This window comes from Vicugna pacos, chromosome 19 (assembly GCF_048564905.1).
Source record: "Vicugna pacos chromosome 19, VicPac4, whole genome shotgun sequence".
NCBI classification, from domain to species: Eukaryota; Metazoa; Chordata; class Mammalia; order Artiodactyla; family Camelidae; genus Vicugna; species Vicugna pacos.
The window spans coordinates 21928437-21941220 of NC_133005.1; the positions used below are offsets into that span (position 1 = coordinate 21928437).

The 12784-nt window shown below is 51.2% G+C and overlaps 1 protein-coding gene across 11 annotated transcripts in view; it reads left to right on the forward strand.

Moving 5' to 3' along the window:
- PDYN (prodynorphin) overlaps positions 1-12784 on the forward strand; it is an 87775-nt gene that overhangs the window by 67317 nt on the left and 7674 nt on the right. The window contains exon 1 of one of the 11 annotated variants that reach the window (XM_006207311.4): positions 6584-6715. The exons of the other annotated variants lie outside the window; for them this stretch is intronic. The gene's annotated coding sequence lies outside the window, so the exon portion shown is untranslated. Of the gene's footprint in view, positions 1-6583; positions 6716-12784 lie in introns of those variants that run through there. 11 annotated transcript variants of the gene reach the window in all.

Below are 12784 nucleotides of genomic sequence, written 5' to 3' on the forward strand. Positions count from 1 at the left end.
AGCTTACAGCGTTCCCCTCCCAGGGCTCCTAAGAGCTTACGAAGGACCGTGCACACCCGTCCCGGCATCGCGCAGCGAACGCTGGCATTTACGCACTTGCTGCTCTCCCGCCTCCGCTTGCCTCCGTGAGGCAGAAGTTCTCGGCATGGGCTTTGGGGGCAGAATCACTCGAGCTTGGATTCTCTTCCTCTTGAGAGCTGTGTGCTCTTAGCTGAGTCACTGCCTCCCTGCGATCGGGTTCTTCCTCCGACTGAGTCAGGGAATAACAGCACCCACCTGCAGGGTCCACGAGGATTAAATGGGGTGACCCAGGGAGACGACTCAGCAGGGGGACAGGCGTCAAACCATTGTCGGACAACTATCAGCTGGAGCCAGAAAGATCTGCCACCAGCTGAGGCACACGGGAGAGAAGGGGACGTTTGGCCCTTTGGGGAACGATGTTCCCTCCAATTTCGGTTCACTGACTCAGCCGCTGGCATCTGTCTGCCCTCTTGGCTGAGAGAAGAAAACACTGCTTTCCCTCTGCTGCCTCATTGCTACTGGAGAGCTTTCCTCCACTAGGAAAACAGGCACCTTCTTCCCCAGGTCTTTCCTGCCCTCTCTGTTTTAAGCATTTTCAAGTGTACAGTTTAGCGACATCAAGGACATTCAGAACATTGTGCAGCCATCATTGCAGTTGATTTCTAGAACTTTTTCATCATCCATCCCAAACAAAAACTCTGTGCCGTTTAAGCAATGTCACTATTTCCCTCCCTCCCAGCCTTTAGTAACTTCTGTTCTACTTTCTGTCACTATGAATTTGTCTACACTAAACACCTCTAAGTATAGAAGTGGAATTATACAATATCTGGCCTTTTTATGACTGGCCTATTTCACTTAGCGTAATGTCTCAAGTTTCATCCATGTGGTAGCAGGTGTCAGAACTTCATTCCTTTTTATGGCTGAACAATATGCCATTGTATGTATAGTCTACATTTTGTTTACCTACTTAGCTATTGATAGACACTGATTTGTTTCAACCCTTTGGATATTGTGAATAATGTTGCTATGAACATTGCTGTACAGGAAGCTGAGTCCCTATTTTTGATTCTTTTGGGTATATACTTAGGAGCAGAATTGTTGGGCCATATGGTGATTCTGTGTTTAACATTTTGAGGGGCCACCAACATTTTTTCCATAGCAGCTGTACCATTGTACATCCCCACCACAATGCAGGAGGGTTCCTATTTCTCCACGTCCTTGACATTGGCTCTTTGAGGTGCATTGGGAGACCCTTCTTTGTTTGCTTGACAAACTCCTATTCATCCTTTAAACCCACCTCAGGTGTTACCCATTCAGAGAGGTCTTCCTAAACATTCCTTACAGTCTCAAACTTAATCACTGCTACTTCTGTATCCTTCATTGCTTTACTTTTGCACCTACCCTATAATTTTTTATGTCCTTCAGACGTCCCCCCACTGGACTGTGAACTTGTAACAGGAATCAACTTGGATTTGAATCTGGGTCACCAGCATCAGAGCATCAAGAAATGCTCATGAACAGAATGGAAATGGTTGAGTAACTCACTTCTCCAGATCACTGGGCTCTAGATCCTCATGGAGGACTATTCCCAGCCTCCAAATGCTCTTCAGATAAAGTGCTGCACATACTTCGCCTTGTGTTCAGGTCCCACAGCCATCATCCTCTCCTCTCCCCATCCCTGCCTTGTGCTCTGTGCTCCAGCCACAAAAGCGACTGGTAGTTCTTTTAGTCACTGACTCAACAAATGTTTACGGAGCACCTACTCTGTGCCAGGCACTGTTTTAGGTGCCAGGGACACAGCGAGTCAACAGTGTGCCTGCCTTGATCGTTTATATCCATTGGCGGGGACAGGCGGTGATCAGACAAACCGATACATCATTCAGCCAGAGACAAATGCTGTGAATATAATGGAATTGGGCAAGGGGTCGGGATTGATGGGGTGAAGGGTGGGCAAGGGGCCTGATGAGGAAGTGACATTTAAGCCAAAACCTAGATGAAGGCAAGGGGTGTTCCAGATGGAAGACACAGCACACGCCAAGTCTGTGAAGCAGGGGCGTGTTTGGTGTGTTTGGGGAACAGCCGGGACGCAGGGCAGCTGCAGAGCAGCGAGCAGGCAGGAGGCAGGAAGCAAGAGGTCGGCAGAGAACAGACCCTGCCAGTAAGGAGTGTGGATCTTATTCCAAGTAGGACGAAAACCACTGGAGTGTTTCAAACTGAGTTACATTTTTGAAACAATCTCTCTGGCTGCAGAGGAGCCAGTGTAGGTACAGGCTAAAGCTGGAAGCAGGGACGGTCACCCCAGAGAGAAGTGATGGCAGCCAGCCCAGGAGCCATAAACCGTGAAGACATCTGATGACCTGGATTTGGGGCCAGAGAATCAGGGGCATCAAGGTGACTCCCCCACAACTCTCCTTGCCTCCAGGCCTTTGCCTCAGCTGTCCCCTCTGCCAGGTGCCCTTCCCTGCCTGTGCCTGGACAACTCCTATGGGGGCATCAGCTCACCTGGCTCTCACTTCGCCAGGAAACCCTCCCTGACTCTCTCCACCGGGCTGGGTCAGGAGCCCCTCTTCAGTGTTTCCACGGTATTCTGGGTCTCCTAGCCCTGCCCGCCTCATACCTCTAGGAACTGCCTGTCCCTACATCTGCCTCCCACCCCAGACCATGAGGACAAAGAGGGCAAAACTGTGTGTAGTATATTTCACTGCTAGGGCCAAGCACATTGTGACATTTCAAAATGAAACTCAGAGAGAGAGAGAGAGAGAGACTGGGCATTGCTACCTGTCAAGTACAGCTTCTGACTCTCCCTGTCCCTGTGGCGGCCACACACACAGACGGCTCCTGCAACCAGCAGCCAGTGTGGGTCCCCTGAGTCACACGGGGCCCGTGTAGCATGAAGACCGGAAGCTGACCTGAGGGTGGGGACTAAATTCTGCTGGAATCTTCCCGAGTGACCCATGTCAGCTGCTCCTACCTCCCAGTGCAACAGGTGGGTAGAGAGAATGCACGGAGCTTCGTGTATGAGACAGAACCGGGGCGGGGAGAGGCTGGGAAGTGATGCAGCTCACAGCTGGGACCAGGCCTGGGGTCTGGTGGCCCGGCTTCCAGCATGTTCTGCTGTTTTCTAGCTGCACGACTTCGTGCAAGCGACAAACCTCACCGCCTCTGTTCCTTGTCTTCACTGTAGAGCGGGGTGGGAATCGCATCTAATTAATTGCAGGGCTGTTGGGAAAAATCAAGCGCGTTAATAGCTGTGAACCGTTTACAACAGGGCCCACCAGGTAGGACGGCCTTAAGAAATGCTGGCTTTCCTTTTCACTTTTCCTGTCTTCTGCCAAGTTCTTCCTTCTTCCCACCTACCGGAATGGTTTGAGGGCTGGTGGTTTCAAATACCTCCTGCTCTTCAGTCTTCGTTTTTGGTTCAAGGTCTGAATGAGAGATGTGAGCACTGAGGACGTGCGGGGAAGGGAGTGTGGCAAAGTTGGGGACAGTCTTGACCCCGCACGAGGCGAATGCCGTCCCCCTGTCTTCAGATGACTCAGGAGCTCAGGGAGGCCAGATATCCACTGGTCACCACACAGGGAGGAAGCAGGAGCATTTTGATTCAAACCCAAATGAGCTTGTACCGACTCCGTGGTCTCCCATCCCATGTGCTGCTGCCCTTAGGGCCCGCGAGCATCAGTGCAGAGCACTCCATGGCCGAGGATGCTGTGAGCTTTATGACAAGCTCCTCCAAGACTAATGGAGAAAGCTGTTTCTGGCTTTGCCCTGTGTGTGTGTAAAGGATGTTGCACAAAGAAGGGAAAAGCAAATGAATGAACCATTTGCTCTTGAGGCTGACAACAGACTCCCAGGGTGAAGGATATGAAACATTAATGGCTTAAGGCAGGATTATCCACAGCATCTCTACCCTCTCTGTCTGTACTTCTCCTTGTAATAAAGAAAGGCCCCTACTCCTCTATTCTAGTGCCTGCTGGCTTCCAGGAATGGGTAGCTCATCTCTCAGGGCCTTTGTCTATGCAAGGTTATTACCAAGAGCTCATGGAGGTGGAGGTCAGGAGGAGGAGGTGAACAGTAAGGAGGACAGAGAGCCACGGGAGTGAGGATTTGGCTTCGGGGATAAAGAAGCTACCCGGGTCCCAGATCACCAGGTGACAGTCAACAGTCTGTAGCCAAGCCCTGTGGGTTGCCAGGCAGGGAGCTGGCCTGAGGTGCGGCCAAGCACTTGCTGAACCCAGGCCACGGCCATGGGCACTGGGGGTGGGATTCCCACCCAGGCACCCAGAGTCTCTGCATCTGCCTGTCAGATCCAAGGCACCGCTTGGGGAAAGGGACAAGGAGGAAAGGGAGGCCAGACTGGGATCTCGAAGAGTCCTCTGTGGAAGGGAGGAGGGAGACTTCATCTCAGGGCTGGAGGGAGATGTGTGGGAGCTGAGCTTTGGGGCCAAGGGACTGGGTTCAGTGCCTCCTCCCTCTCTGTGTGCCTGGGGCCTCCCTGAACTTCAGCTGCTTAATGGGTTTGAGGATGCAGTGTGACAGCCACCCCACATGCCTGCTTGTTGTGAAGATACAGTGAAACGTACAGAAGTGTCTGAAACAGAGGAGGTGCCCTGCGAATGGCCCCTTCTGTCTTCCTGCTTGTAATGAACCAGGGGCAGAGAGAGGATGATGCCCCAGAGAACCCTGGTGCATCAGAAAGGGAACACTGTGATTGTTCACCAGGACGGATGCTCACAGAGCACTCGTTGCGTGCTGTTTTCACATCCTCTCATCTCACCCTCCCGAGAGCCCAGTGATCTGGATACCATTATCTCCATTTTACAGATGAGCAAACTGAGGCTCAGGTTGGAAATTTGCCTAAGGTCTCTGCCCTGGTGAGAGAGAGCTGGGAATACAGTCCACATCTAAATAGTACTAGGCACAGCCCTCTCCTACATTGTGCAGGTGGAGGGACAGTCCCAGAGGAGGAAGTTCCTGTCCCCACCCCCCAGGGCAGGCAGAGTCAAGGCTTCATGTCTACGGAAGGATGAGAGAGTGAGCGGGAATCTCAGGGTCAGATAAACCTGGGTTTGGATGCTAGCTTGGTGACTTACCTGCTGTGTGTCTTTGTGCACGTTTCTCAGCCCTCAAAGCCTATTTTTCCTTGTCTGCAAAATGGGGATAATATTCATTACCTACCCAGGTCATGAGGATTAAACCTGACAGTGTTGGCTAACTGCCCAGCACAGCTTAGGTGTCTATTAAAATGGGCAGCCCCCGCCTGACCTCTGAAACAGTCATGCCGCCCACCATAAACTGCTGGTCTGCTGTTGACTGAAGGGAGAAGCATATTCTCCTGTAAACTCAGAGACTCCTTATATTCTGGAAGGTATTTGCAGCCATGAAGAGCACAGCCTTTCAGCTGCTGCTAGCGCGGGCCGAGGGCGCACCGAGGAGGGTACACCCCTTGCCCAGAGTGCGTGCAAAGGCGCATCGCAGCTCCTGTCTTGAGGAGGATTTCATGATCCTCGTTTTGTGTTGCCGCCAGAGAAAAATAAACCGCAGCTCCTGGCTGCTGGGAAGGGCTGTGCTTCTGCCAGGGCTGGTTGTGCCTGGCACCAGCTCAGGCGTGTACCCGAGTCGACTGTCGGTTGCAGGCAAACGTACGCACAGAAACACTCCAGCACACGCGCGCGCCAGCCACACGCGGGGCCACCACCACTCACGACACGGAGCCCCGTACGCCCCTGCTGGCTTCCCTCCACATCACAGGACTCTGGCAGCCTCGTCTCTGCATCTGTGTGTCGTGTGGGTTCTGAGTCTGTCTTCTGTCCTGGCTTCCTTCTCCCTCTTCCTCTGACTGTCTCTCTGTTTCTGTCTGTCTCTTTGGGTTTCCCCATCTCTGACACCTGACGCTCTCTTTCGAGTCTCTGTGATTTTCTGACTCTTTCTCCCCGGCTTTGTCTGTATTGCTCCACGTCTTCTGACGGGGCCTCTCTCTGATACTGATTCTCTCTGAATCTTTCTGTTTTGCTCCTTTCTCCCTCTGTCTGTCTCCATCTGTCTCTATATCTGTCTGACTCTGTCTCTTATCTGTTTGTCTATCTGACTCTCTGTCTCCATATGTCTCTATATATCTCTGTCTCTCTCTCTCTGACTCTCTCTCTGTCTCCACCAGTCTCTATATCTCTGTCTTTCTGTCTCTCTCTGACTCTGTGTCCCTACTCTTTCGGGCTTTGTCCTTCCCCACCTCTCTCTCTCTTGTTCTATGACACTCTCCTGGAAACGCATCACAGACTGAAGTGGCCAGATTTCAAGTGACAAACAGCACTACCCCCAGCATCCGCCCCCTCCAGCGCGGCTGCCTTCCTCCTCCACATCCCCTGTCACGAAGAGAAGCCTATTGTGTCGGGCCCAGGGAGTTGGGGTTGGAGGGCCCCCGGGGTCTGCGCCTCTGACTGCTCTGAGCTACTTCCCCATTGGCTCTGAGCAGCCTGTGCTCAGCAAGGGCTGAGCGACAGGGGGAGGCTCCAGCCCATAAAAGGGGGCTGAGGCTCAGGAACTGTCATTCTAAGGGGCTTTGGCTGTGCTCACAGCTTCCTCTTTGACACCTCCTTCCGAGGGGAGTCAGGGCCATCCCTGGGTCCTGGACCGGCTACCTGGCACCTCCCTCTGACCTGCTCGGCCAGAAGCTGCTCAGGGACAAAGAAGAGCACAGGTAATACGCAGAGGGTCACTGGAATCCTCTCTTTTGGCTTTATTTCTTTTTTCCTGGTTCTCTGGACCTGAGAGCGTTGGAGCTTGGGCTGGGGGATTTCAGGTTCGGGTCTGATTATCTTGCAAAGGTAGAAAGAGTTATGAGGCTAGTTTACAAAACCAGATCAGTTTGAGACAGACTGCTCTTCGGAATTTCCCTCTCCGAACAGCCCGGGCTGAAATATAAATAGATGGGTTGCTCCCTCCCAAGAGGACCCCCACTTTGGTTTTGGCTGTGGGGTCTTCTCCCCCTTGCAGGCTGCTCCACACATCAGTTCCCATGTGAGAGAGAACCGGGTGCCCTGTGTGGAAGAAGTGAGAGGTCTAGCTAATCAGGGTAATTCTAAAGGTCAGTGATTCTCGCTGGACTTACAGAACAAGATCTTGGGGGCATTCATGAGACATCAGGGCTCTGGCATTTACCTTGGATCGTGTACATCAATGTACAGCCAAGTTTAGCCTTTTCATTCTTTTTGGATCGTGTTTAATTGCTGACAGGGTGCTGGCTTTAGTGGCTTCCTTTAAAGTAATTTCACACAGAAATGAAGTTTGGGGTTGTTCTGCTGGGAGGGAACGAAGAGAGAGTGACAACATGCCAGGAGAGGCAGGCTTAGCGGGATTTTTCCTGTCAATTTTACTTTGAGAGGACTTGTTGCTTTCATGTAAATTGCAGCGGGAGGAGTTAAGTTAGGCAGGGATGAAACTCAGATGGGAAAGACATTTTGCTCACTGGTGAAAGATATCCACATTCAAACAAAGTATTCTAGAATCTCAAAGTTTGACTCTAGTGAAAAAAAAGAAAGAAAGAAAAAAGAAAGAAAAAAGCTAGTGAGCTTCAGGGAAAAAAGCCTGCTGGTGACTTCAAGGTTGAACAGTAAATTCTGAGACCTCATACTTTCTCCTGGGTATCTTTTATCTAGATCTCTCCAAGTTTTACAAACATTCCTTACTTAAGCCTCCAAGCTTCCCAAGGGAAACAAGCTCTTCAGGTTATTGGATCTGATTTCAGTTCCCCTCCCACAGATCAAAAGTCTTCATTACCATCTTTCTTTCAAGGGTTGGGAAAATATACAGGTTCGTCTTTCTAATTTGACAGGCTTTCCAGTTAAGATCCACTGCAAAACGTTTCGGAATGTCAATCCTCTTCACTTCATTTCCCCCCTGCTCCCCCTCCCACTGCTGCTCTTTCCATCTCTTTTCCCCTCACCTTCTCCCCCCATCCTACCCCACCTTGCCTTTTGTTCTATTTTTGCAGGTCATTTATCTCCAGGCTTTGAGATCTGCGTGGGGGAGCTGTTGCAAGCAGCCCAAGCCGGGTGAGCTGTGCTGCCTGGGGGAGGCTGCTGAAGGGATCTCAAGCCCACTGCTTTGCCCCAGATGAGCTAGAGGTGTGATGGGTGCCAGGTGAATCCCATGGCGCTGCTGCAGCTGGGAGGGGTGTGTTGCAGTGGCTCCTGAGGCTGTGTAGTGGAACCCAGCATGTTTTACCAGAGCCGGCAGAAGGATCAACTCTGGGGCTGTTTGAGAAACTTGCAATCCCCTTAAAGCACATGGAGAGGGATTAGAGTCTTTAGGAATCAGGAATTACCCATATATCTTTTAAATGTGTGTCTCATGTCACCCAAGACAGTGCTGGGTTCAAGTCCCAGATCCCATCACTCATTTCCTGTGTGATTTGGGGACAGTAACTCTCCTTCTCTGAGCAATAGGGATAGCAATCTTCACCTCCTGAGGTTATTGGGAGATTCCCATGGGATACAGTAACATGCCTGGCATTCAATAAGTACTCAATAAATGCTAGAGTGACTGCTTATATTTTCACTGTCCAAAGTGGCAGAGTTGGAGCCTTCTCCTTCCCTGAACCTATGATAGCATCCTTGATCTTCCCATGGCACTGTGTGCCATGTCCAGGAAATATGGTCTAATGTCTAATATTTCTATCTGTGGGGCTGGCACTCCCTCCCTGCCCCACCCCTTTCTCCACACCAACAGAAGACTATTTCTTCAGCTGGCGCCTCGGGATCTCCAAGTGTCTTATTGATCGATCCTCTCCAACTCCCCCGCCCACTGCCCGCCTCCTTGGGTCATTCTTGCACAATTGTTGTATTTATTAGATGTCTTCCATCTTCTAAGCGGGATCAATAGCTGGTGGTTTGATTTCAACGCATGTCTGAGAAAGTGCAGTCAGCTAGCTGGTATCTTTCACCGTTTTTGCGCATCCCAGCCCATAAATGTTGGTTAATCTCACTGGGCCTGACAAAGAGCTAAAACAATTTCAGTGAGTCAGAACTGGCCTGTGTGGCAGGCAGTAAACATTGCTGGAGGCACCCAGGTAAGCCCAGGATCAGGCCCTGGAGATGGAGAGGTGTCCCTGGGTCCTAGGAAGCTGGAGCTCATTAATCCCTCCAGCCTGCGTCCAGATGGATGCTCCTGGCAGGAAGGTAATAGCCCAGGCCCACGAGGCACATCCCCTGGCTCAGGAGGCCTCTCACTGAATCCTTCCAGCATCCGCCTGGCTAGAGTGGTCACCACAGGCAACAGGCATGCTCATCGTGGGCATCGGCATTTGGCCCCTTGACCTATCATTGGACAATTCACTTTAACCTGACAAGGGCTTACGGAGCAGTTATGTGATTGGGCCTCGGGTCCACTGGCCACTGGGAACAAAGGGCAGATCAAAGGGTTGCGGGAGGAGGGAACTGGTGTTTGTGATTCACATAGAAGGTCAACCTCCTGAATCAAAATCCACTTCCTCCCTGCCTTCTCTCCATCCTTGTCTTGTTCCTGCTCCTCCCCCTGTTCCTCCTTTTCCTTATACCTTCTCCTGCGCCCTCTCCCCACCCATCTCGGCATCTCACCTGTATTTTCTTTTTCCACATGTCTGTCATTTCACCCTCTGCTCTTCTAAGCCCTTCTCTGTCTCCCTCTCGTTCTTTTCTCTCTCTCTCTCTCTCTGTATCTCTGCACCTCCATCTCTCTGGTCCCCCTTTCGTTGCTTTTCTCCCCATCTCTTAACTGCATCCAATAATGAAGGGTGGGAGTTCCAAAGGACTCTTGCTCTTGAAAAACAGCCTTTTAAAAATGTGCTTAATGGTCCAGCCATGAATGTGGATCGCAGGGCCGTCTTTCACTGATCTCTGCACAGCAAATAGCCTGAGAGGCGGCCGGCCCTCAGCGTGGGCCTCATGCTCTGCTATGTTTTGACTTCTTCGTGGACTAACCAGTGCCCTCACTTTCCATTCAGAACTGGAGCCCCCATCCTCCCAAACTGATAATCCATTCTTTGTTAATGGCATGAAAAGTCTTAAACTCTTTTCCGGTTTTGGAGGTCTCCATTGGCCAGCCCACTGGAGACCCACAAAGGTGAACTTCATATATTTTTGAGTGGGGTAAAATTCCTAGAACTGTCTCATCTTCAGGAACGTGAGCTAGAATGAGGGGAGCCCTGTGGATGTTTCATCTGTGCCTACAGCTCATGATGGCTTGCGGAGTGAAGTCTCAAACCGCCCCTGAGCCTGCTCCGCTGGGGCCTGGCCTCTTGGCCCAGTCGTTTTGCTTCTCCAAGTCTCTGTCTCGCCATCCAGTAAATGGGCTAATAGAGCCCAGGCTACTGGACCCTCCAGAGGCGAGGATGCAGTAATTGAGATACAGGCCGGTCGCTGTGTCCTAAACAGGGGGTGCAAGGGACACAGTCACTGCCACTCCTCTGGCATGCATGTGCCTGGGGCCCCGGGGGCGCTGTCACGCGGTCCTCTTCCCACCTGGAAACTGAGCCTGTAATGGTAGCACCTGCCCAGGAGGGTCCACGGGCCACCCCAGGCCTGGCACAGGGCCACAGCAGCGCAGTGACTGCTAGAAGGTCATCCAACGACACCATGGCCTTCACGCGAGTCAGGGCCTGGGTGTGGGAGGCCCCAGTTCTGTCTCCCTTTCCCTCCTCAGTCAATGATGTGACCTTAAACAAGTGACTTCATTTCTACCTTTTCTCATTTCCTCTTCTATCAAATAGGGATAATCATATGCGGATAAAGTGCTCAGAGAGATAATTGCGATGTTAAATCAAGCCATTATTATTCTGTGCTGGCTTTTTAAATAAAAATGCTTGCTGCTCCTCAGAGCCCACTGAATACAATACAGAAATATCAAGAGGAGATAAGAGGGCGATCCCTTCCCTTTCAAGGAACTCTGGGCTCTTGGTGAAGAAAGGGTCTGCTGTGTGCTGGCCTTTAAATGATAGTGTCTCAGGGGTCCTTATGGAGACACAGTGGGGACACAGACAAACCCACTGACAGGTAAGAAGACTGAGGCGTGGACAGGGGAGCAAGTCCCCTCTGATTTCCCCAAGAAGATCAGCTTCAGAACTGCTAGAATAATGAGAATTGTAAAATGGTTATAAAATTAATGAAAGCAGGGTCAGCAAACTTTTCCTGTCAAGGACCAGCTAGTAAATATCTTTGGCTTCTGGACTCAGCTGTGCTTTTGTTGTGTGAAAACAGTCAAGACAAATGTAAATGAATGGGAGGCCTGTCGTATGAATCAGGGTTCGCCAGGATGTACACATAGAAAGAGGTTCGGTAGAAGGGCTGGGTCACGTGACTGTGGAGGCTGGTGAGTCCAAAATCCCCTTTCCCAAGGCGGAGACTCCCCCTTCCTCCCGACCCGCCCAGGCTGTCATCACTGGGCTGGCACAGCACGCCTCGAGGTAGTGGCTGAAGAAATGCTTCCTGAACTTACAAGAGTGGTTTTTCTTTAGGGGGAAGGGGGACCTTAGGAGGCTCCCTGGCCGGCCAAGTTGAGTTTGTGAAAGAGGCCCCTCCTTCACCGTAGGTGACTCCAACCCGCACCCCACGCCCCCTCCCTCCCAGGGGCGTCTGGGTCTGACTCATGGCCCCTGGAGCTCACCAAGCAGCTCGCTTCCCCGTCCTACACAGAGATGAATAGCAAAGTCAGGGGAGATGACCAGGCAGGGCTACCCGTACTGTACAGCTTCCAGACAAATCCCTACAGCAAAGCAAAGTCGCTCCCCCAGGACTCATCTGACATCTGACGTTACTCAATCATTTGTTTATCCCGTACAAGGAAGGAAGTAGGATGTCTTAGGAAAGCTCAGGGCTGATGCGTCTCCATTAGAGACCAGAGAGATCCCTTGGGAAGCCTTATGCATCCGCTTACAAACCAAATGAGTTTGGGCATGCAAATTCTCCTTTCCAGGCCTCAGTCTTGTCCTGTGTACAGTGGGTATAAAAACTCACCTCTGGGTTGTTGTGAGGATTAGAATAACGTGTAAAGTGGGAAGGCGCAGCCTGGCACTGGGTAGGCATTTTTTTTTCTTTCTTTCTTCTTTTAGAACATTTAGTTTATTTTTGTAAAATAACATTTATTTAATTTGGGGGGAGGCAATCAGGCTTGTTTAATTACTTATTTTTTAAGTGGAAGTCCTGGGGACCGAACCCAGGACCTCACATACGCTGAGTAGGCACCCTACCGCTGAGCTATACCCCTCACCTGAGTAGGCTCTTGAGAAGTGGGGCTGATGTTGGACTGATGGGACCATGAATACGAGCTCTCAGACCCCCGGCACCCAGCAGGCTCTCCACACATGGCAGTTAATTCATTCAACCACTTTTTTTGAGTTTCTGTTCTGTTCCAGTCTGTGTATTATCACTCCTTGTTGCCTTTTTCTTTTCCATCTCCTGCAGCCCGAGTATGGTTGGAATACAGCCTTCATACTCCCCTTCGTTTCCTTGTCTCTGCCCCCAGCCCCAACGCCTTCCCTCTTCTCTGTCGCTCAGTTTTAGTTACCCACCTCATCCTTCCCTGCTATCTCTTTGGACGGTTTTCACTTCCTCCCACTCCCTCTCCCTCCGCCCCCTTATTGGGCTCTCTTGGTCTCAGTTTCCCCCTCCCTCATATGTCCCCACTCCCGTCTGCCCTATTCTCTTTCCTCCCCTCACCCCTCTCCCTGGTTTCATTCACATTTGCTGAATTTCTTTAGCAGGTGTTGGTTTAGACAGCCTGCAGATCTGTGAGC